Genomic DNA, 21,733 nt, shown 5'->3' with positions numbered 1-21,733 from the left:
AGAAAATAACAATTGTCCTTAGCCCCACTATTTCTCCTTCCCCCACAAAGTCATGACTGGAATAGTCAACACTGTAAATGGGTTACAAGTTCAATGATCTTGCCGAGGCAGGAATGTGGGAAGTGAGTTTCTGATTTCCCCCTACTCTTAGTGTGAAAGGCGGCTTCTTATTTTAACCCCCCGTCCCTCTGTACTGAAATTCCACATCCGAAGAAATTGTTTTTTTTGCATCTGCCCTGTGGAATCTCTTCATCATTTTAAACATGTCAATTAGATCATCCCTTAATCTTCTAAGGTCCAAGGCTTTCATTCTGACTTAATGCAGCCTGACCTACTGATTGAACACTTTGGACTGGATTCTCCATTTGGGAGACTATGGGCGGGATTCACCGTTCCCCGACACAGATTTCGTAATCGGCGATCGGGAGGAGAATCCCTTCCGACGCCGAAATCGGGGGCGGCGCCGGTTTGACGCCAGTTTTGTATCTTCCGAAATGGTGTCATTGCGTCACGCGGCGCACGCCGTTGGAACAGCGTGAGCGCATCACCTGAAGTTCCTCCCCCGATGCTCCACTCCCGATAGGCTGAGTTCCCAACCGTGCAGGTGACGTGTGGGGGGCGATTCTCCAAAATGGAGACTAAGTGTTCGCACCATCGTGAACGCCGTCACGTTTCATGACGGTGCGAAATGAGCACGGGGACAACCGATTCTGTTCCCCACAGGGGGCCAGCACGGCGCTGGAGCGGTTCACGCCGCTCCAGCCTTCCTTCCCGGTGCCAAATGGGCGCCACGCCAAACCATGCATGCGCAGTTGGGCCGCGCCAACCTGCGCATGCGTGGGGGACTTCTTCAGTGCGATAAGCAATATGGCATAGAGGTTCAGGGGTCGGCCGCGCAACAAAGTGGGCCCGGGGGGGAAGAGGCCGGCCCGCCAATTGGTGGGCCCCGTTTTGCAGGCCAGACCCCGAGATGACCCCGACCGCCCCTGCCCCACAACCGGCAGGAAAATTGTTGTAGCTCTTGTGGATCAATTATTTCAGTCCCAGGACATTATTGCAGGCGTTCCTCAGGATACTGTCCTCAGACCAACCATCTTCATCAACGATCTTTCTTCTATCATAACATCAGAAATGGGGATGTTTGCTGATGATTGCATAATGTTCAGCACCATTTGTGACCCCTCGGACACTGAAACAGTCCAAGCCCAAAAGCAGCAATAGCCAGTTTTGGGCTGACATGTGGCAAATAGCATTTACGCCACACAAATGCCAGGAAATGACTATCTCCAACAAGAGAGAAGCTAACCATCACCTCTTGATATTCAGTGGCATTACCATTGCTGAATCCCCTACTATCAAGATCCTGGGGGTTACCATTAACTAGAAATTGAACTGGACTAGTCATATAAATACTGCAGCAAAAGAACAGGACAGGGACTAGGAATCCTGCGGCGAGTAACTCACCTCCTGACTCCCCAAATCCTGTCCACTGCCTATATGACACAAGTTCAGGAGTGTCATGGAATACTCTCCACTTGACTGAATGATTGCAGCTCTATCAAAACTCAAGAAGCTTGACACCATCCAAGACAAAGCAGCCCATGTACAACCCATGTACAAAAATTAACTCCCTCCACCACCTATGCATAGTGGTAGCAGTGTATACCATCTACTCAATGCACTGCAGCAACTCACCAAGGCTTCTTAGGCAGCACCTTCCAAACCCACGACCACTGCCATCTAGAAGGACCAGGGCTGCAGATACCTGGGAACACCACCACCTGGACGTTCACCTCCAGGCCACCACCATCCTGACTTGGAAACATATTGCCGTTCTTTCACTGTCGCTGGGTCAAATTCTTGGCACTCCGTCCCTCAGAGCACTGCGGGTCAACTGACACCACATGGTCTGCAGCAGTGTAAGAATAGAACAATACAGAAAATACAGCACATCATTTGTGTGTCAGGTTTTTGAAAAAACTGGCTGGCTTCCGGTAGCAGTCATGGAGGGAGTGGTCGCACACAGAGCAGCTCCTGCCTGAGTTACTGGTTTTGGCCCCTTTTAACCAAACTATGGGGAATTTCAGCAGAAACGAAGTACGGAAAGTGGAGGGGGATTAGTTCTCCTCCAGATGGGCATGCCTGCCGTTACCAAACACGACAGAAGACAACGAGAACCCTGGCTAAAGAGTAGGAGGAGACTCGTGGCGCAACATCAATTTAAAAATAACAAAGGGAGAAGTGTCATTGTCGACTGGAAAGCTGCAAGTGGAGCATTTGGTGAGCTTCATTGAGGATGAATTTTGGCAGCAGCGTGAGGAAATGCAGAACGACTGGTCTAAGGTGATTGAGGGGGCAGTGGCGCCCCTTCGCGGGACCTTGGAATGGGTGGAGAAGAGCGAAGAGGTGCAGGGGACAACAATCCAGGAGGTAGGGAAGGTGGTGTCAGATCAGAGCAATCGGATTACGTCGTTGGAGTGGAGGTGGAGTGGCGATCCTCTGGCCATGTATGAGACATTGCGAACAAAGGTGGAGGACCAGGAAAATAGGTCCAGGCGGCAGAAATCGTGGTCTTTTCGGAGGGAGTGATGGGAACGAGAGGAACGGGCTATGTTGAGAGGATGCTGCCGAGGTTAGTGGAAGAGAAGGTGATGGATAAGGCCCCGGAGGTGGATCGGGTCCATTGGCCATTGAGGCAGAGGCCATGAGTGGGGGAGTCACCGTGGGCAGTGACTGTGCATATGCACAAATTCCAGGACAAGGAAAAGATTCTGAGGTGGGCCAGGGTGCAGCAGGATTGCGATTGGGAAGGAAACTGAATCCGGATTTATCAGGGCATTGTTGCGGAGCTGGCCAAGAGATGGGCGGGTTCAACAAGGCCAAAGCAGTGTTGTGCTGGCGGCAGATTCGGTTGGGGTGCTGTACATGGCCAGACTATGGGTCACTTTCGAAGGCCGGGAATATTATTTTGGGACACCGGCGGAGGCGAATGACTTTATTAATGAACATAAGCCACGGGGGGGGGAGGGGAGGGGGGGGGGGGCTGAAGGGGGAGCATGGGTGGAAGTTCAGTCTCTGTTGAATTTTGTTATGCTTCAGTTTGCCGAATGGGAAAGGTTGTTATGGGGATGGTTGCATCCCCTGTTTTGTATTTTTTGTGCATTTTTTTATTTTATTTTTGTATTGAAGTTAAGTTGCTGCTTTTATCGGAGGGAGGGCCTTCTGTGTTGGGGGTATAGTGTCTAATTGTATTGCACTCTGTTGGTTATGCTCTGTGCACTGCATGAGGGGTTGATGTGGGTTGGGGGCGGTGGGGTGGCTTAAGAATGCTCTGTATGGGGGCCATTTTGGTGTGATGTTTCTCATGTTGGCTTGGGGGGGGGGGCGGGAGGGCTGGGGAGGAGGTCTGGAAAGAAGCAATCCGGGGTATAGATGAGATGGACATGGGGGAATGAGTTTGGATAATGGCAGGTGCGGGACTTTGCACCCTCAGGTGCCATTATCTAAACTCACTCGCCTTGGTAGCTCGAATGTCTCCCACAGCTCCTCTAGCCCAGCAAACTTCCCCCCTGCAACCATGTCCCTGACCAGCTCTAAATCTTCCTCCCTCCATCTCTTATACATCCCATCCATCCCCTCGCTTTTGGAGAAAATATTGCTCCCGGATGAGGGGGGTTCATAAGATTGGGGATATGTATGGGTGGTTGGGGGAGCAGGGCACGGCCTTAGTGAAAAAAGTCAAGCGGAACTGGGAGGAAGGCTTGGGAAGGGAGATAGGATGGGGACTTTGGTGCAAAGTAATGCGGCGAGTGAACTCAACTCAACCTTGGTGCAAGGATGAGTCTTATAAAATTTAAGGTGGTACACAGGGTCCACATGACTCGGGCCCAGATGAATGGTTTTTTTCCAGAGGTGGTGAACGGGTGCGAGGTGTGGGAGGGGGCTGGTAAACCATGCCTATATGTTCTTTTACTTTTTAAAATTGTTTTAAATTATTTAATTTAGAATACCCAATTAACTTTTTTTCCAATTAGGGGCAATTTAGCATGGCCAGTCTACCTACCCTGCACATTGTAAGACCCATGCAGACACAGGAAGAATGAGCAAACTCCATATGGACAGTGACCTGTGGCCAGGCTCAAATCTAGCACCGTGAGGCAGCAGTGCTAACCACTGCACCACCATGTCGCCCTATGCCCATATGTTCTGGGGGTGTGAGGAGTTGGAGAACTTTTGGGAGATGGTGTTCAGGGACTTATCGAGGATTGCAGGGGTTGAGATTAAGTTTAACCCCATGATGGCGATCTTTGGGGTGTCGGAGGTGCCGGCACTGCTGGAAGAGAAGGAGGCCGATGTCGTAGCCTTCACCTTTCTGATTTCCCGGCCGGACACATTTAAATTGGAGGTCAGCCACGCCACCAGGGGCTGCGGCATGCTTGGGAAACTTATACGAGTTTCTTAGATTGGAGAAAATCAAATTTGTCCTAAAGGGATCGGAGGAGGGCTTTGAGGTACGGTGGAGGCCGTTCATGGCGAAATTGAGGAGCTGTTTGTCACGGGAGGGGAGTGTCGTGTTGGGTGTTCTGGTGTACAAATGATCCAACACGGCTGGAGATGGTGTAACTCAATTTTATTTACTACTTAACGACAACAGCACATTGCTAACTTGGGTACATGCATTACCAGCTAATCTGTGGACCCTGTCCCATTACTATCTGGGTGAGGCACTCAGCACATGGTGAATGACTGAGTGGCAGGCTCTGAGCTCTGTGCTCTGAGCTGGCTGCTGCTGGAATGAATGGGAACTGTAGAGTCCCTGTTTTTATAGTGCGTGTGCTCTCACTGGTGATTGGCTGCGATGTTGTGTGTGTGTTGGTTGGTCCGACTGCATGTCCATCAGTGTGTGTTTGATTGCACCATGATATGCTGATCTAAATATCATGACAGGGAGTAAATGGAGAAAAAATGTAGAAAATGTATACTCTGTTGGATGTAAAGTTTGTGTTATTATGTTGAATATGTTTGGAATAAAATATATTTTTAAGAAAAGAAAAATCTAGCTAATTGGTCCTGCATCGCTGCTCGTTCCCCATGTAGCCCTGCAAATTTCTCCTTTACAAGCCTTTTGGAAGCTACTAATGATTCTGTTTCCATCACTCTTTCAGGCTGTGCGATCCAGATCGCCATTATTATTCATTGCATGAAAACCTTGATAAATTTGCTTCCTATATTACAACATTAGTAATAGGAGATGTAGACAGGAAGCAATCAGCAGAGATTCCATGGATGGAACTGAGGCTGAATCGAGGCTTTAAGCTGTAATGAGAGCTGACATCATGTATTCGTTCAGAGGTTAGAAAAATTAGAGTTGCCTTCATGGGAGATTTTAATTTTCATGCAGGCTGGGGAAAGCAGAACAGTTCAAGTTAGAAAGATTGGGAATTTCTTGTGTGCATTCAAGATAGATTTCTGAAGGAATGTATTCTCGACTGTATCATGGGGCAGACCCTCCGAAATTAACTAATGAGAAATGAGGCAGACTTAGTAAGCAAACTAGCAGTCAGAGAATATTTATTTAATAGTGATCAACTGCAATGCTGGATTTGAAAAGGAGAAACTTAAAGCAGTTACAAAGATTCTAGATTTTGGTAAGGCTGATGTTAACTTGATGGGCCAAAGACTGCTGACAGGAAAATTGTTCAAACTGTTATCACAGGAAACTACAGATGAATTTGAATATTGTTTGAAATCGCTGTATAATAACTTTATAAAATCTTCAGAAATTTAGTGAATATTATATAAATTGCTCTCTCTGTGTCCTTCATGAAGAAAGCTTCCAGCTGGGAAAACATGCAATAACGTAGGCCTGTTATCTCTGCCAAGGACATGATTGCAGCATGTGCTCTGAATTAACGCACTCCTAAAGCCCGATCAAGCCCGATCTCATAACCCATTTGTAAATCAACAGCCTGAGTACAGGTTAAACAGGATAAATAAGCGGCAGGATGGTGGTGCAGTGGTTAGCACTGCTACCTCACAGCGCTGAGGACCTGGTTTCGATCCTGGCCCCAGGTCACTGTCTACATTAAAAATAAAACAGGAGAAATAAGGTATGCAAACGGGCTTTTGACAGGTAAAAAAAAATCAGTTTGGACCAGACAGCCTTTTTCAATGTATTGGCTTTGGCCTAACACTGTCCTGCTCAAGAAGACTGAGAGCAGAAGAGTTTGCCACTTCCAGCTGCACAGATCAGCTTCATCTGTCTGGTTGTCCAATCCAAGACTACTAAACTATTCTGAGGAGATTGCCACTACAAACAGGAATATCAGCATCTCCCCCTGACTTCACCCACTTCCCCCATCTGTACATCTAATCCTGGAACAGTAAACCATTCACAGTTGTAATGGGTTGTTTGCCTTCTCTGCCGATTGAGTTGATGGATCATTTCCAAATTAACTGAGGAAACTGCTTTAAAATTACTTATGACTTCAACCCTCCTTTTCGGTAGGATATGCCAGTACCAAACCTTACAACATTAGATGGTATTCAAGAAATGACTTAGCTTATGACAGGATCGGTCTATATTTCTAAGGAGAATATGCTCAAGAGGCGGCTAGGTATAGCACTTGGGATGAATGGGATCAAAGGCTATGGGGAGAAAGCAGGATTAGGCTATTGAGTTGGATGATCAGCCATGATCGTGATAAATGTCGGAGCCAGGCTCGAAGGGCCAAAAGGCCTCCTCCTGCTCCTATCTTCTATGTATCTATGCATCTAAAGCTCAACTTACCAAGTTAAACAGTCACAGTTGACAGAAGAGGTAAGGAATAGCATAAAGTTAAAAGCCATAGCGTACAAAAGGGGGAAAAGAAAGAAATCTTGATCCAGAGGAGATAGAGAGGGAGAGAGAACAGAAAATCGAGACAAGAAAGATATAATTATATTAGAAGGAAAATGTTAGTCATAATCGCCCTACAAAAGCAAAAAAGGAAATGGAAGACTTGTTAAACCATCACTGTGTATCAGTCTTCTCAATAGAGGTAGTGAAAGATGTGCCTGACATTCCGATGAAAGTAATAATGGTCCAAGGACTGGAATTCACGAAAGATAACATTAGCAAGCAAACATTGTTGGAAAAAATAATTGGTACTAAATGATAACAAATCTATGAGATAGTTTTCACCGCTATTTTAAGGATATGGGTAACAGATACTTGAGCCACAACCTTTCAAACCATTCTCAATTTGAGATTTGTCTGGGTAAATTGAAAAATTGCAAATGTAACTCCATCATTTAGGAAAGGCAAGTGGAACCGGGAAAATACAGAAAACGTCAGAGTCAGGTCCTTCAGGCAAGAAGTTAGGGGGAAAAAAGCCTTCATAATAAGGTTTGTTAGACCTGTGGAACTATCTCCCATGAAAGCAGTAGATGCTAGCACAATTGATCATTTTAAATCTGAGATCAATAGGTCTTTTCCTGTCCAAGGAGATTATAGGATATGGAGTAAAGGCTGTTAAGTAGAATTAGGATACAGATCAACTTTGATTTCACTGATTGGCGGTACAGGCTCAAGGGGCAGAATGGCTGGCTCTTGTTTATATATTTCTGCCAATCTTTAGCCGAACACTCAGACGATGTAACTTATTTTTTTGATCCTCACCATTAATTCCCTTCAACTGGTGCCAAGACCTGGACCATTTCTTCAACCGCGACATCATTCTGACCCTAACTTGAGCACCTACTGCATCCCTCATAGCACAGCCTTTAGACACCTCCATCATAAGCTGTGGAAAACTTTCCTTAAACCCACCTCACTGTTTTACTTCTGACTTTTTTTCAAAACTTCCCAAAACCCACCTTTTTGAACCAATCCTCCAGTCGCCTCTGCTAATCTCTCGCCCGATTCTGTGTTGTCATTGTTGTTGGGTCAATTCTTATAGTTATTTTATGAAGGTAATTTGGACCTTGCAGCACAGATGCAAAACTTACTGACTTCACCAAAACAGGAAGTTAGATCAAACACCAAGGAAGGCTATGAAACGTGAAGATACTGGCCCATAACGTTCGAGCTCCAGGGTGTTGGAACTGGTGGTGAGTACCCCAAAGATGCACTGCCAACCACCACCCCTCCCCCACCGTCCGCACTGGGTAACTATATGCTGGCTCAACCCACCGGACTCCCCCACCCCTGACACCCCACAAACATCCTAACTACCCCCACAACCCCGCTAACATTCCAGCCCCCTGACTACCCCTTGGTCACCACATGAGACTTCCCCCACTCCCATGACCCCTCACTAACCCCTAAGTCCTCCCTCCATGGGAGTCCTCCCAATCTCATGATCCCTGGACCCCCTGACTGCACATTGTCCCCCTAAATATTGTCCCCATCCCCCCTCTGACCATCCCCGACCACCTGACTCCCCACTGCCCCCCCCACTTCCACACTGACAACCCACCTCACTATCTGACCCCTTCACTAGCCACATGACCACCACACCTCCGCTGATCACCCCCTCACCTCCCAACCGTCCCTACTGACGGCCTTGACACCTGCCACCAATCACTCAATGGCTACCCTTCTACTGACCTTCCAACCCCTCCCCGCTCACCACCAGACCCAACCAATGTCCACTCGACACCCACCACCCTAGACCACTCCCCCCCCACATCCCCCATACCCCAAGCCTATCCTACTTACCTTATAAACCTACCTTCTCCTTGGCTTCTCAAAGTGGCTGGATCTTTAAACTTACCTGCTTTACGGCAGTTAGTGCCATAGAAAAAGGGGGGCGGCATCTCTTCCTTAACTCCGACTCTCCTGCCCTCGACATAGGGCCTCTGGAATCTGCTGCATGTTGGAAGTTCAAGTCAGGAAGGAGTGGGTTCATTTCCACAGTAATTGAGTAGGAGCAAAGTGGCAACCCAACTCAGATTGTCACTCCACGAAACATTCGGGCTTAGGTTAGGTGGCATATTAAACGCTATTGATGGGAAGAGCAAATTACGAAGCAACACTGATAGATTAAATAAATGAGCAAAACTGTGGAAGTTGGAGATCAATGTGGGCAAATGTGGAGTCCTTCACTTTAATGATCCAACTATACAGATTGCTAAAAACTAGCAGACAAATGTAAAAATTAATCGAAAAAGTAAATGAAATTTGGGGTTTATGTCAAATGGTCTGGAATGCAAAGGGGTAGAAGTTATTTTACAGCTTTACAGAGCTTACATTAGGCTTCATTTAGAGCTTAGTCTGGTCACTATACTGGAGGATATGTTGGCGTTGGAAAGACTGCAACTCAAATTCACCAGCACAATACTCAGGTGAAAAGGGTGCAATTAGAACCATATAATTCCTGTTGTGCAGAAGGGAGCCATTCGGCCCATTGAGTCTGCACTGACCCTCTGAAAGAGCACCCTACTTAGGCCCACTCCCCCACCTTATCCCCGTAACCCCATAACCCCACCAACTCTACACATCGTTGGACACAAAACAACAATTTATCAAGGCCAATTCACCTAACCTGCATTTCTTTGGACTGTGAGAGGAAACCGGAGCACCCGGAGGAAATCCACACAGACACTTGGAGAATGTGCAGACTGTGGCGCACAAAGACTCCGTGAGACAAATAGAGTGAAGTCAATGAGGCTTTATTAAGCGTGTCTGTTCCCCAGCAGCCCGATAGTAAACTGGCATGCGGGGGAAGGCACCGGCTTCTTATACTTCGCCTTCAGGGCGGAGTATGAGGTCAACGGCCAACCAGGACCCGGGATCTGTCAGCCAATGACATTAGGGCTTCCAGTCCCACATGACCCCCAATACATACTACCACATTCACCCCTTGTCAAAAATGAACCCGGTGGGGTGATGCTTCGTATGGTGGTAAGGGTTTACAGTACTGGTCCTGGGAGGAGAGAACAGTTACATGGTAGTACCGTATTGGACAGTATCGTCCTGTTACAACTATTTACAGAGGATATAGGAAAAACAAAATGTTCATTGGACAGTCCATCTTTGTTTTACATCGACGCCACGAGTCGGTCGGGCGGTCTGGTCGTCCGTGTCGATCGCCTCGGCCCCGGCGGTGGTGGTAGTGCTTGTACCAGCGTTGTCGCCGCCGGGAGCCGCACGGTTTCAGCTGTCGGTGCAAAGGGGAGGGGGACTGATCCTCCTGGGAAGGGGGCGGTCGCGGGGTGCGGCGGTGGCAGGAAGGGGGGCGGTTGGGTTGATGGTGCCGGGGGGGTGTGCGTGGTGCCGGCGGGCGCCAGATCCCGCAGGGAGACCGTGTCCTGTTGGCCGTCGGGGTACTCCACGTAGGCGTACTGGGGGTTTGCATGGAGGAGGTGAACCCTTTCGACCAACGGGTCCGCCTTATGTGCCCGCACGTGCTTTCGGAGCAGGATGGGTCCTGGGGCCGCCAGCCAGGTCGGCAGCGACGTTCCAGAGGAGGACCTCCTAGGGAAGACAAGGAGACGCTCGTGAGGCGTTTGATTAGTGCTCGTACATAATAATGACCGGATGGAATGGAGAGCGTCCGGGAGGACCTCCTGCCACCGTGAAACTGGGAGATCCCTGGACCGTAGGGCCAGTAGGACGGCCTTCCAGACCGTGCCGTTCTCCCTTTCTACTTGCCCGTTCCCCCGGGGGTTGTAGCTGGTCGTCCTGCTTGAAGCTATACCCTTGCTGAGCAGGAACTGGCGCAGCTCGTCACTCATGAAAGAGGACCCCCTGTCACTGTGGACGTATGCGGGGTAACCGAACAGTGTGAATATGCTGTTCAGGGCTTTAATGACTGTGGCCGCGGTCATGTCGGAGCAGGGAATGGCAAAAGGGAAGCGGGAGTATTCGTCCACTACATTAAGGAAATACGCGTTGCGGTCGGTGGAGGGGAGGGGCCCTTTGAAATCGAGACTGAGGCGTTCAAAGGGACGGGAAGCCTTAATCAGGTGCGCTCCATCTGGCCTGAAAAAATGCGGTTTGCATTCTGCGCAGATGTGGCAGTCTCTTGTGACTGTACGGACCTCCTCTAAGGAGTATGGGAGATTGCGGGACTTGATGAAGTGGTAAAACCGAGTGACCCCCGGGTGGCAGAGGTCCTCGTGGAGGGCTTGGAGGCGGTCAATTTGTGCGTTGGCACATGTCCCGCGGGATAGGGCATCAGACGGCTTGTTCAGCTTTCCGGGCCGGTACAAGATCTCATAGTTGAAGGTGGAGAGTTCGATCCTCCACCGCAAGATCTTGTCGTTCTTGATCTTGCCCCACTGTGCATTATCGAACATGAAGGCTACCGACCGTTGGTCAGTGAGGAGAGTGAATCTCCTGCCGGCCAGGTAATGCCTCCAATGTCGCACAGCTTCCACTATGGCTTGGGCTTCCTTTTCCACTGAGGAGTGGCGGATTTCTGAGGTGTGGAGGGTTCGGGAGAAGAAGGCCACGGGTCTGCCCGCTTGGTTAAGGGTAGCCGCTAGAGCTACGTCAGAGGCGTCGCTCTCGACCTGTAAGGGGAGGGACTCGTCGATGGCGCGCATCGTGGCCTTTGCAATGTCCGCTTTGATGCGGCTGAAAGCCTGGCAAGCCTCTGTCGACAGCGGGAAAGTCGTGGTCTGTATTAGGGGGCGGGCCTTGTCTGCGTACTGGGGGACCCACTGGGCGTAGTATGAAAAGAACCCCAGGCAGCGTTTCAGGGCTTTTGGGCAGTGCGGGAGGGGAAATTCCATGAGTGCGCGCATACGTTCGGGGTCGGGGCCTATTATCCCATTGCGCACTATGTAGCCCAGAATGGCTAGCCGATCGGTGCTAAAAACGCACTTGTCCTCGTTGTACGTGAGGTTCAAGGCTTTGGCAGTCTGGAGGAATTTTTGGAGGTTGGCGTCGTGGTCCTGCTGATCGTGGCCGCAGATGGTTACATTGTCGAGGTACGGGAACGTGGCCCGTAACCCATGTTGATCAACCATTCGGTCCATTTCCCGTTGGAAGACCGAGACGCCGTTTGTGACGCCAAAAGGGACCCTTAGGAAGTGGTATAATCGCCCGTCTGCCTCGAAGGCTGTGTACTTGCGGTCACTTGGGCGGATGGGGAGCTGATGGTAGGCGGACTTGAGGTCCACGGTGGAGAAGACTTTATACTGGGCAATCCGATTGACCATGTCGGATATGCGGGGGAGAGGGTACGCGTCTAGTTGTGTGTACCTGTTGATGGTCTGGCTATAGTCAATGACCATCCTTTGTTTCTCCCCTGTCTTCACTACTACCACCTGCGCTCTCCAGGGACTATTGCTGGCCTGGATTATGCCCTCCTTTAGTAGCCGCTGGACTTCGGAGCGAATGAAGGTCCGGTCCTGGGCGCTGTACCGTCTGCTCCTAGTGGCGACGGGTTTGCAATCCGGGGTGAGGTTCGCAAACAAGGACGGGGGTTGCACCTTGAGGGTGGCGAGGCCGCAGATAGTGAGTGGGGGTATGGGGCCGCCGAATTTAAACGTAAGGCTCTGTAGGTTACATTGAAAATCTAAGCCCAGCAAGGTGGGGGCACAGAGTTGGGGAAGGACGTTAAGTTTGTAGTTTTTGAATTCCCTCCCCTGTACCGTTAGGGTAACTATGCAGAATCCCTGGATCTGTACGGAGTGGGATCCTGCAGCTAGGCAAATCTTTTGTGCGCTGGGGTAGGTAGTTAAGGAACAGCGTCTTACCGTGTCGGGATGTATAAAACTTTCCGTGCTCCCGGAGTCGACTAGGCATGGCGTCTCGTGGCCGTTAATTAGGACCGTTGTCGTCGTCGTCTGGAGAGTCCGGGGCCGAGCCTGATCGAGTGTAACCGAAGCGAGCCGTGGTTGTAGTAGTGGGGTGGGGTCCGTTGTTGCCGTCCAAGATGGCGTCGGGGATGGATAAAATGGCCACCCCCATACCTCGCCCGTAGCTGAGGGGTCACAAGATGGCGTCGGGGGTGGACAAAATGGCCGCCCCCAAGCGTCGTACAGGTCGGGGGCGGTCCAAGATGGCGGGGCCCCTCCTCCCCTCGTGGTGGTCGGGACCCAAAATGGCGGCGTCTGCGGGTCGCACATTGAGTGCTGGGGGGTCTGGGGGGCACTAGGACCGCGCGGAGTTCCTGCATTGCGAGCGCCCGGGCCGCGGGCGCTAGGACCGCGCGGAGTTCCTTGGCTGCGAGCGCCAGGGCCGCGGGCGTTAGGACCGCGCGGAGCTCCCTCGCTGGGGACCGCGGTGTTCGGGGCCAAGGCCGGCGGGTCAGTACTGCGAGCGCTGGGACCGTGAGGAGGTCCCTCGCCGGGGACGGAGATCGGGGTCCAGGTAAGCTGTATTGCCGGCGGGTCAGGCGTGGGGCGCGGGACGGGGGTGAGGGCCCAGGTCGGCGGCGCTGGCGGGTCAGGCGTGGGGCGCGGGACGGGGGCGAGGGCCCAGGTCGGCGGCTCCGGCGGGTCAGGCGTGGGGCGCGGGACGGGGGCGAGGGCCCAGGTCGGCGGGTCAGGCGTGGGGCGCGGGACGGGTGCGAGGGCCCAGGTCGGCGGGTCAGGCGTGGGGCGCGGGACGGGGGCGAGGGCCCAGGTCGGCGGCGCTGGCGGGTCAGGCGTGGGGCGCGGGACGGGGGTGAGGGCCCAGGTCGGCGGCTCCGGCGGGTCAGTCGTGGGGCCGCGAGCGCTGGCACCGCGCGCAGCTCCCTCGCCGGGGACAGCGGTGGTCGGGGTCAAGGTAGGTGGCGCCGGCGGGTCAGGCGTGGGGCGCGGGACGGGGGTGAGGGTGGCGTTCGGGATGCGAAAAACCCCTTCCTCTCCGTGGAGAGTGTTGGCCGGCACCCAAATTGGGAGCGCCGGCGGCGGGTCGTACATGGGCTGCGGGGAGGGGGGTTGGGGGGCGTAGGCGGCGTGCAGGGCTCCCAGTTCTCCCGGGGCCGCGGTGGTCGGGACCCAAAATGGCGGCGCCTGGGGGTCGCACATGGCGTGCTGGGGGGGTTGGGAGGCATAGACTGCCTGTAGGGCTCCCTGTTCTCCCGGGACGGCGGCGACCACGCGGGACCGGCACACCACCGCATAGTGGCCCTTTTTCCCGCAGCTTTTGCAGATGGCTGCGCGGGCCGGACAGCGTTGTCGGGGGTGCTTCGCCTGGCCGCAGAAATAACAGCGGGCGCCCCCGGTGCGACTCGGCGTTTGGACTGTGCAAGCCTGTGGGGTGTCCGGGGGGGAGGGGTGGTAGGGGGTTTGCCGCGGCGGGTACGTACGGGGCCCATTGGCCTGCCGCGCGGTCGGGGCCGTAGGCGCGGGTATTACGCGCGGCTACGTCCAGCGAGGCTGCCAGGGCCCGTGCCTCTGAGAGTCCTAGTGACTCTTTTTCTAGAAGTCTTTGGCGGATTTGGGAGGATTGTATACCTGCAACAAAAGCATCGCGCATTAACATGTCCGTGTGTTCGTTTGCGTTCACCGACGGGCACCTGCAGGCTCGTCCCAAAATCAGCAGCGCGGCGTAGAACTCGTCCATCGATTCTCCGGGAGCTTGCCGTCTCGTCGCGAGCTGGTAGCGAGCGTAGATTTGGTTAACTGGGCGAACGTAGAGACTTCTCAGTGCTGTGAAGGCCGTCTGGAAATCGCGGGTGTCTTCAATGAGGGTAAAAATCTCCGTGCTCACCCTCGAGTGCAGGACCTGCAGTTTTTGTTCATCTGAGACTCGGCCTGTGGTCGATGTGATGTAGGCCTCAAAGCAAGTCTGCCAGTGTTTGAAGGCTGCTGCCGCATTCACTGCGTGGGGGCTGATCCTCAGGCATTCTGGAATGATCCTGAGCTCCATAGTCCTTTTTAGGCACGCTTAATAAATTGTGGCGCACAAAGACTCCGTGAGACAAATAGAGTGAAGTCGATGAGGTTTTATTAAGCGTGTCTGTTCCCCAGCAGCCCGATAGTAAACTGGCATGCGGGGGAAGGCACCGGCTTCTTATACTTCGCCTTCAGGGCGGAGTATGAGGTCAACGGCCAACCAGGACCCGGGATCTGTCAGCCAATGACATTAGGGCTTCCAGTCCCACATGACCCCCAATACATACTACCACACAGACTCCGCACAGACAGTGACCCAAGGTCGGAATTGAACCCGGATCTCTGGCACTGTGATGCAGCAGTACTAACCATTGTGCCACTTATGAGGTCAGATTGGACTGGGATTTAAATCTTTAAATTTAGATTGACCGCCGACTTAATTAAGGGCCGGGATTCTCCGTGGCGAGTCCAACCCATTATCCCTGCTGGTGAGGACGGAGATTTTGGTTCTTAGTCAAATCTCCTATTCACTGCCGGGAGCGGAGAATCCCACCCAAGATGTTTAATATGATTTTGGTTTTGATAGGGTAGATAGAGAGGAACAACTTCATCTGGATGAGAGTACAAAATAAAGAACATAACCTTAAAACTGAAGGTTCAGCAGTGATGTCAGAAAGCACAAAAGCTATTGGAGATCTGAAACTGTCACCCCAAAAAGCTGAACTGGCTACGTTACGAAAATGTCAAAACTGAGATTACGTTTTGTGAGACAAGGAGTTACAGGATCAAAGTGGATAGATGCAGAGACGGCGCAGATAATCCACTGAATTTATTGAATGACGGAATTGGATCGAGGGAAGGGTTCATCTCCCACCCCAGGATCAGATGGCCAAGGAACAAATCCATGATGTGACCAAATAGATTAATTATGGATGTGCAAACTTTTCCAATGCATGCCAATGGTAGGTGGCAAATGTGGGAGGGATTCCTGGTCATAAATGTTATGTAGAATAAATTGGAGTCTCTACAATCACTGTGCATAGCTCCAGGCCACCACATTCATGTAAAAGTGCATTTTGCCACTGCATCCTGGCTTCCTTGAATGATCGATAACACACCATTACCACCACAGTGTTTACTTCCTTCTCCCTGTTGGGGGTGGGGGTGGGGAAGAGGTTGCTTGGTTTCAGCTTGACAGCTTCCCATCATTTCATGACTGAAATCAGGAACTCACTGTGTGGAGAATAGCGGACCACACGCCTGTGACCTCATCAGTCTCCCCAGAATTATGTCACACCACTCCTGAATAACTCTATGGGGCAGGACAATAGTGGGGATTGCATTCTTCGATATAACAGATTGATGCATGCTCTACTTTGGCTCTTGCAGTGCACCAGTTAGAATTTGGGTCTGGTCACCACTGTTATCAGCAATGAAATCATTCACAAATGGAACAAGCTTCACGACTAAGAGGAAGATCTAAATCAAAAAGGCTTCAATGCAATGTAGATTGGAACCAATTAAAGTGCAGGGCTCAACAATACATCGCCTTGAGAACAAAATAAATCTCGAATTAATTATTGTTATGGTTTGTGGAGGAAAAAAACCTCACTTCCAGAAACATTTCAACTGTCTTTTAATATGTGCAATGATGTTCCTGAGAGCCTATATAAGTAGAAATTATAGTCAGCATAAATCTTTGTCTGGAAGTAATTTGCAGGCTGTGATCTAATAGACTTTCAGATGGTTTCCATGTGAAATAATGGAATGCCTGGAAGTGATCACAAGCTGTAATCTAAAGATTTGAATGATGCGATAAACTGCAAAAGTGATTAACAATTACCAACCAGCTCCACAGTTGAGATCATTGTATTGAAATCAGTCTTGTGTATTGTAACTTCTTTTCCTTCATTTGTCGAGAACTATACCAAAGCTGAAAGCTGAGTGTGATGAATGCAGAACATGTTTATATATATTGTCTTAAGTGTCTGTTGCTGTAATGTCATTAAAAAGAATTTAGTTTAAGATATCGAGATTATGTGCCTTCTAAAAGTATGATTAAGGCAGGTTGTGATGTCACTCATGGGAAGGGCTGGCTCTGTTTTCCTTTTGTTTTTCGACCTTGCTCCCTGTTTGCTGTTTTCAGTTTCACTTTTAGAGTTCTGCTCTGGGTTCTGAGGAAAAGAGTTGTGTTTCTCAGACTGACTTCTGAAAGCTTCTCTCCCAAGGAGTTTGTGGATAACTCTGTAAGCCACTAAGGTTAACTTCATTCATAAGCGGCATTTGACCTATGTGGATGGATTTTGCCTAATTGAAAGTTGAGAAGTAGATGAAATGGAATGAAATGAAAATCGCTTATTGTCACGAGTAGGCTTCAAATGAAGTTACTGTGAAAAGCCCCTAGTTGCCACATTTCGGCGCCTGTTCGGGGAGGCTGGTACGGGAATTGAACTGTGCTGCTGGCCTGCCTTGGTCTGCTTTCAAAGCCAGCGTGGAAAGTAAACTCAAAGACCTTTTTTTATTTTTTGGTAAGAACTGCTTTACTGTTAATTGGAAAGCTCTTTTTTCTCGGATGTTCATGGGGTTAATCCTGAGTTAATAATAAAGTTTGTTTCAATATAAAAAAATCCTTGGTTGTCAGTGAAATCACTCCTGAAGCAGCAACCATTTGCCCACCCACTTCAATTAACAAGCGCAGTCCACCGACTTCAAGTAAAGATCCCAGTGTATCTATTCTAATTAGATGCCTCCAACACACAGAGAGCAATTAAAGACCGAGGCCGCGATATAATTAGAATTTACTCACAGTTTACAAATAAAAATTGTTGGGGTTTCTCATCCGGTTTCCTAAGATAGACTTAGGTCTGATCCGGGTACCGTAACATGAGAGAAGAACAGACAAATTCTGAAAGAGTAATGTCAAACCTGGGTACTGAAAACTTATAGTTCAAAGGGTGGCACGGTGGCGCAGTGGTTAGCACTGCTGCCTCACGGCACTGAGGGACCCCGGTTCGATCCCGACCGGGGGTCACTGTCCATGTGGAGTTTGCACATTCACCCCGTGTTTGCGTGGATTTCACCCCCACAACCCAAAGATGTGCAGGTTAGGTGGATTGGCCTCGCTAAATTGCCCCTTAGTTGGGAAAAAACAAAATTATAGTTCAAGGTGGAAAGGCAAAACAAAGAAGGCAAGGAAATCTGTAGTTTTGTGCCCTGGGAAACAATACGTTCTAGTGAGTGATGGTCTGCTCAGACTTAACAATGGTGCCAAAAAAGGGGAGGGCGAGTACTTGCTCGGAGTTTAAAAGGAGCAAGGCAGGAAATTCAGAGAGGCAATACTATAGTAATATGGATAGAATATGGGAACACAAGATTGTTATTGGTGGCTAGAGATCAAATATGGGTTGCCTATCAGACACCTTTTACTGCATCCTACCCTAGAGTATGTATATGTGAGTGAGTGCATGATTTAACTTTCTACTTTTCATCAGGTCAAGGGTGTCTCTGAATGATCACAGGATATCCTGAAGGGGGAGGGTGAACAGCCAGGGGTCGTAGTACACATAGGTACTAACGACATAGGCAGGAAGAGCGATGAGGTCCTGCAGAAGGAGTTCAGGGAGCCAGGCAGCAAGCTAAAAAGCAGGACCTCTGGGGTTGTAATCTCAGGATTACTCCCTGTGCCACGTGCCAATGAGGCTAGAAATAGGATAGTGCAGCTAGACACATGGCTATACTGGTGGTGTAGGAGGCAGGGTTTCAGATTTCTGGACCGTTGGGATCACTTTTGGGGATGTGGGTCCTGTACAAGAAGGATGGGTTGCATCTAAACTGGAAGGACACCCATATCCTGGCTGGGAGGTTTGTTTGATTCACTCGGGAGGATTTAAATGAGTATGGAAGGGGGCTGGGGAATCAGAATGTGAGCTTAGAAGGTGTAATAACTGAAGGGGAAATAGAGAACCAAAATAAGAGAACAACATCACCCTCCAGCAGAGCAAAAAAGGTGACAAGTGTGAGAAGGGAGGTGGTCAATGCAGGAGTGAGGGTGTTGTACCTTAGTGCACGCAGTATAGGGAACAAGGAAAATGAGCTTGTTGCTCACAATGAAATTGGCCGGTACGATGTTGTGGGCATCACAGAGACGTGGCTGCAAGGGGATCAGGGCTGGGATCTAAATATCCAAGGATATGTGTCCTATCGAAAGGACAGGCAGATGGGCAAAGGGAGCGGGTTGCATTGTTAGTAAGGAATGAAGTTAAATGGATAGCAAGGACGATATAGGATTAGAAGGCAGCGAATCTCTGTTGGTAGAGTTGAGGAATCGCAAAGGTAAAAATACCCTGATGGGAGTTATGTACAGGCACCCTAGCAGCAGTCAGGATGTGGGGCAGGAAATAAATCAGGAGATAGAAAAGGCATGTAAAAAAGGCAATATTACAATAATCATGGGGGTCTTCACTATGCAGGTGGTCTGGGAAAATCAGGTTGGTAGTGGATCCTAAGAAAAGGAATTTGTGGCATGTCTAAGAGACGGTTTTTTGGAGCACCTTGTGACAGAGCCTACTCGGGAACAGGCAATTTGGTGATGTGTAATGAGGCAGACTTGATTAGGGAACTTAAGGTGAAGGAACCCTTAGGGAGCAGTGCCCACAATATGATAGAATTTACCCTGCAGTTTGAGACGGAGGCGCTGCAATCAGATGTAACGGAATTACAATTAAATAAGGGAAGCTACAAAGACATGAAGGAGGAGCTGGCCAGAGTTGATTGGAAAAGGAGCCTAGCAGGGAAGACAGTAGAACAGCAATGGCAGGAGTTTTTGGCGGTTATTCGGGAGGCACAACAGAAATTCATCCCAAGGCTCTGGTCAGACCCCATTTGGAGTATTGTGAGCAGTTTTGGGCCCCTTATCTAAGGAAAGATGTGCTGGCCTTGGAAGGGGCTCAGAGGAGGTTCACAAGAATGATCCCTGGAATGAAGAGCTTGGTATGAGGATCAGTTGAGGACTCTGGGTCTGTACTTGTTGGAGTTTAAAAGGATGAGGGGGGATCTTATTGAAACCTACAGGATACTAGGAGGCCTGGATAAAGTGGGCACGGGGAGGATGTTTCTACTAATAGGAAAAACTAGAAGCAGAGGACATAATCTCAGACTAAAGGGACGATCCTTTAAAACAGAGACGAGGAGGATTTCTTCAGCCAGAGGGAGGTGAATCTATGGAATCCTTTGCCGCAGAAGAATGTGGAGGCCAAATCACTGAGTGTCTTTAAGACAGAGATAGATAGGTTATTGATCAATAAGGGGATCAGGGGTTATGGGGAGAAGGCAGGAGAATGGGGTGAGAAAAATATCAACCGTGATTGAATGGCGGAGCAGATTCGATGGGCCGAGTGGCCTAATTCTGCTCCTAAGTCTTATGGTCTTATGTTTGTTAGCAGAAGAAATATCTGGGGGCTGATTCTCCGATATGGAGCCCAAGTGTTCGCGCCGTCATGAACGCTGTCGCGTTTCACGATGGCGCGAACCGGGCCCTGGTGCGACTGATTCTGGCCCCCACAGGTGCTGGAGCGGTTCCAAATGGGCGCCGCGCCAAACCGCGCATGTGCAGTTGGGCCGCGCCAACCTGCACACACGCGGGGGATTTCTTCTGCGCGCCGGACCCGACCAACATGGTGTCAGTGTTCAGGGGCCGACCACGCCATAAAGTAGGCCCAGGGGAGGAGAGGCCGGCCCTCCAATCGGTGGGCCCCGATCGCGGGCCAGACCCCATCGGAGGCCCGCCCACCCGGTGAAGGAGCCCCCCCCCCCCACAGGCCGCCCCCCACCCCCCCCCCCCGACCGTTCCTGCAGAGTTCCCGCCGGCAGCGACCAGGGGTGAACAGCGCCGGTGGGACTCTGTTGTATCGGCCTAGCCGGCGCCGCGCCAAACGCGCCGATTCGCCGCACCTCGGAGAATCGCCCACCGGCGTCGGGGGTCATGGCGCGGTTGCAGTGATTCTCCGACATGGAGAATCGCCCCCATGGTTTCCTGGCTTTTATCTATTCTTCACCACTGGAATCCAAAGCATTTTGAATTTGTGTCTTTGTGGCATTAATTTTTGCTGTAGCGGCACTTAACAAAATGTGGAGATTCAACTCCAGCAGCAGCCAGCTTTACTTTGGCATTTTGATAGTCTGATAACTAATTCAGTTGAACTTGGGAGAGGGACAGTTTTGGATGTGATGATAAATGATTTGTACAGAAGTGCTGACAACTGGGAAACCAACAGCAGAATACTGTGAAGCACATCTTGCCTGACAGTTGGAACGTGATCTGCAAAATTAACATTGAAGGAAATCATTACGTGACTATAATTTCAGACATTAACCAAGTCTTGTTGCACCCCTGCCAGTTGGTCATTATGAGAAACTTTTGCTGCTTAGATGAAGGATGATTGTGTTTAAGACTGGAATATTTACCCTTCTGCGATTCAATTGTCCCAAATGTTCCCCCATTCAAGCATTCTTGTCAATTTGCACAGTATTTTTTAAAATGTACTCCTTTCTCAGAGTTACAAAGCCAATGCGTAGAGTGGACAGGGCAAGCCCTTAATCCATCTCTTTGCTCCCTCTCATGTTATGGGCCAGCGTTTAAAAAACTCCAAAGCATATTATGAAGTTCACCTTACCTATAACTTTTCGTTGAATTTGGCTAGGACGAGCACAAGAGCCTGCCTTTCAGGTGTTAGTCAACAGATTTCTTCGGCGCTTTTAATCAAAAATACAAGCTTTATTCTAAGAATTGAGTTAATATTTGTATAAACACACACAGCAAGAATTTTTTATCAACTACAAACATAAATACCCCACACAGCTACAGTAATCTATGTATAACCCTTAATGAATTCCCCCTTAACAGTTCCAATTAAATAACAAAATCCAAGTGAAACCAGAAACCCCTTTTTAAAGGTGTGGCCCAGCACGTCACATT

General features: G+C 50.0%; 1 long non-coding RNA gene across 1 annotated transcript in view; it reads right to left on the bottom strand.

Moving 5' to 3' along the window:
• Nucleotides 1–21,512, bottom strand: part of LOC140418348 (uncharacterized) — a 132,767-nt gene extending 111,255 nt beyond the window's left edge. The window contains exon 1 of the long non-coding RNA XR_011944957.1: nt 21,432–21,512. This is a non-coding gene — a long non-coding RNA (uncharacterized lncRNA). The remainder of the gene's footprint in view (nt 1–21,431) is intronic.
• Between the last annotated feature and the right edge of the window lie 221 nt (nt 21,513–21,733).

Source organism: Scyliorhinus torazame, chromosome 1 (genome assembly GCF_047496885.1).
Source record: "Scyliorhinus torazame isolate Kashiwa2021f chromosome 1, sScyTor2.1, whole genome shotgun sequence".
NCBI classification, from domain to species: domain Eukaryota; kingdom Metazoa; phylum Chordata; class Chondrichthyes; order Carcharhiniformes; family Scyliorhinidae; genus Scyliorhinus; species Scyliorhinus torazame.
The sequence above is the reverse complement of the archived record's forward strand: the minus strand, read 5'-3'. Positions and strand labels throughout refer to the sequence as shown.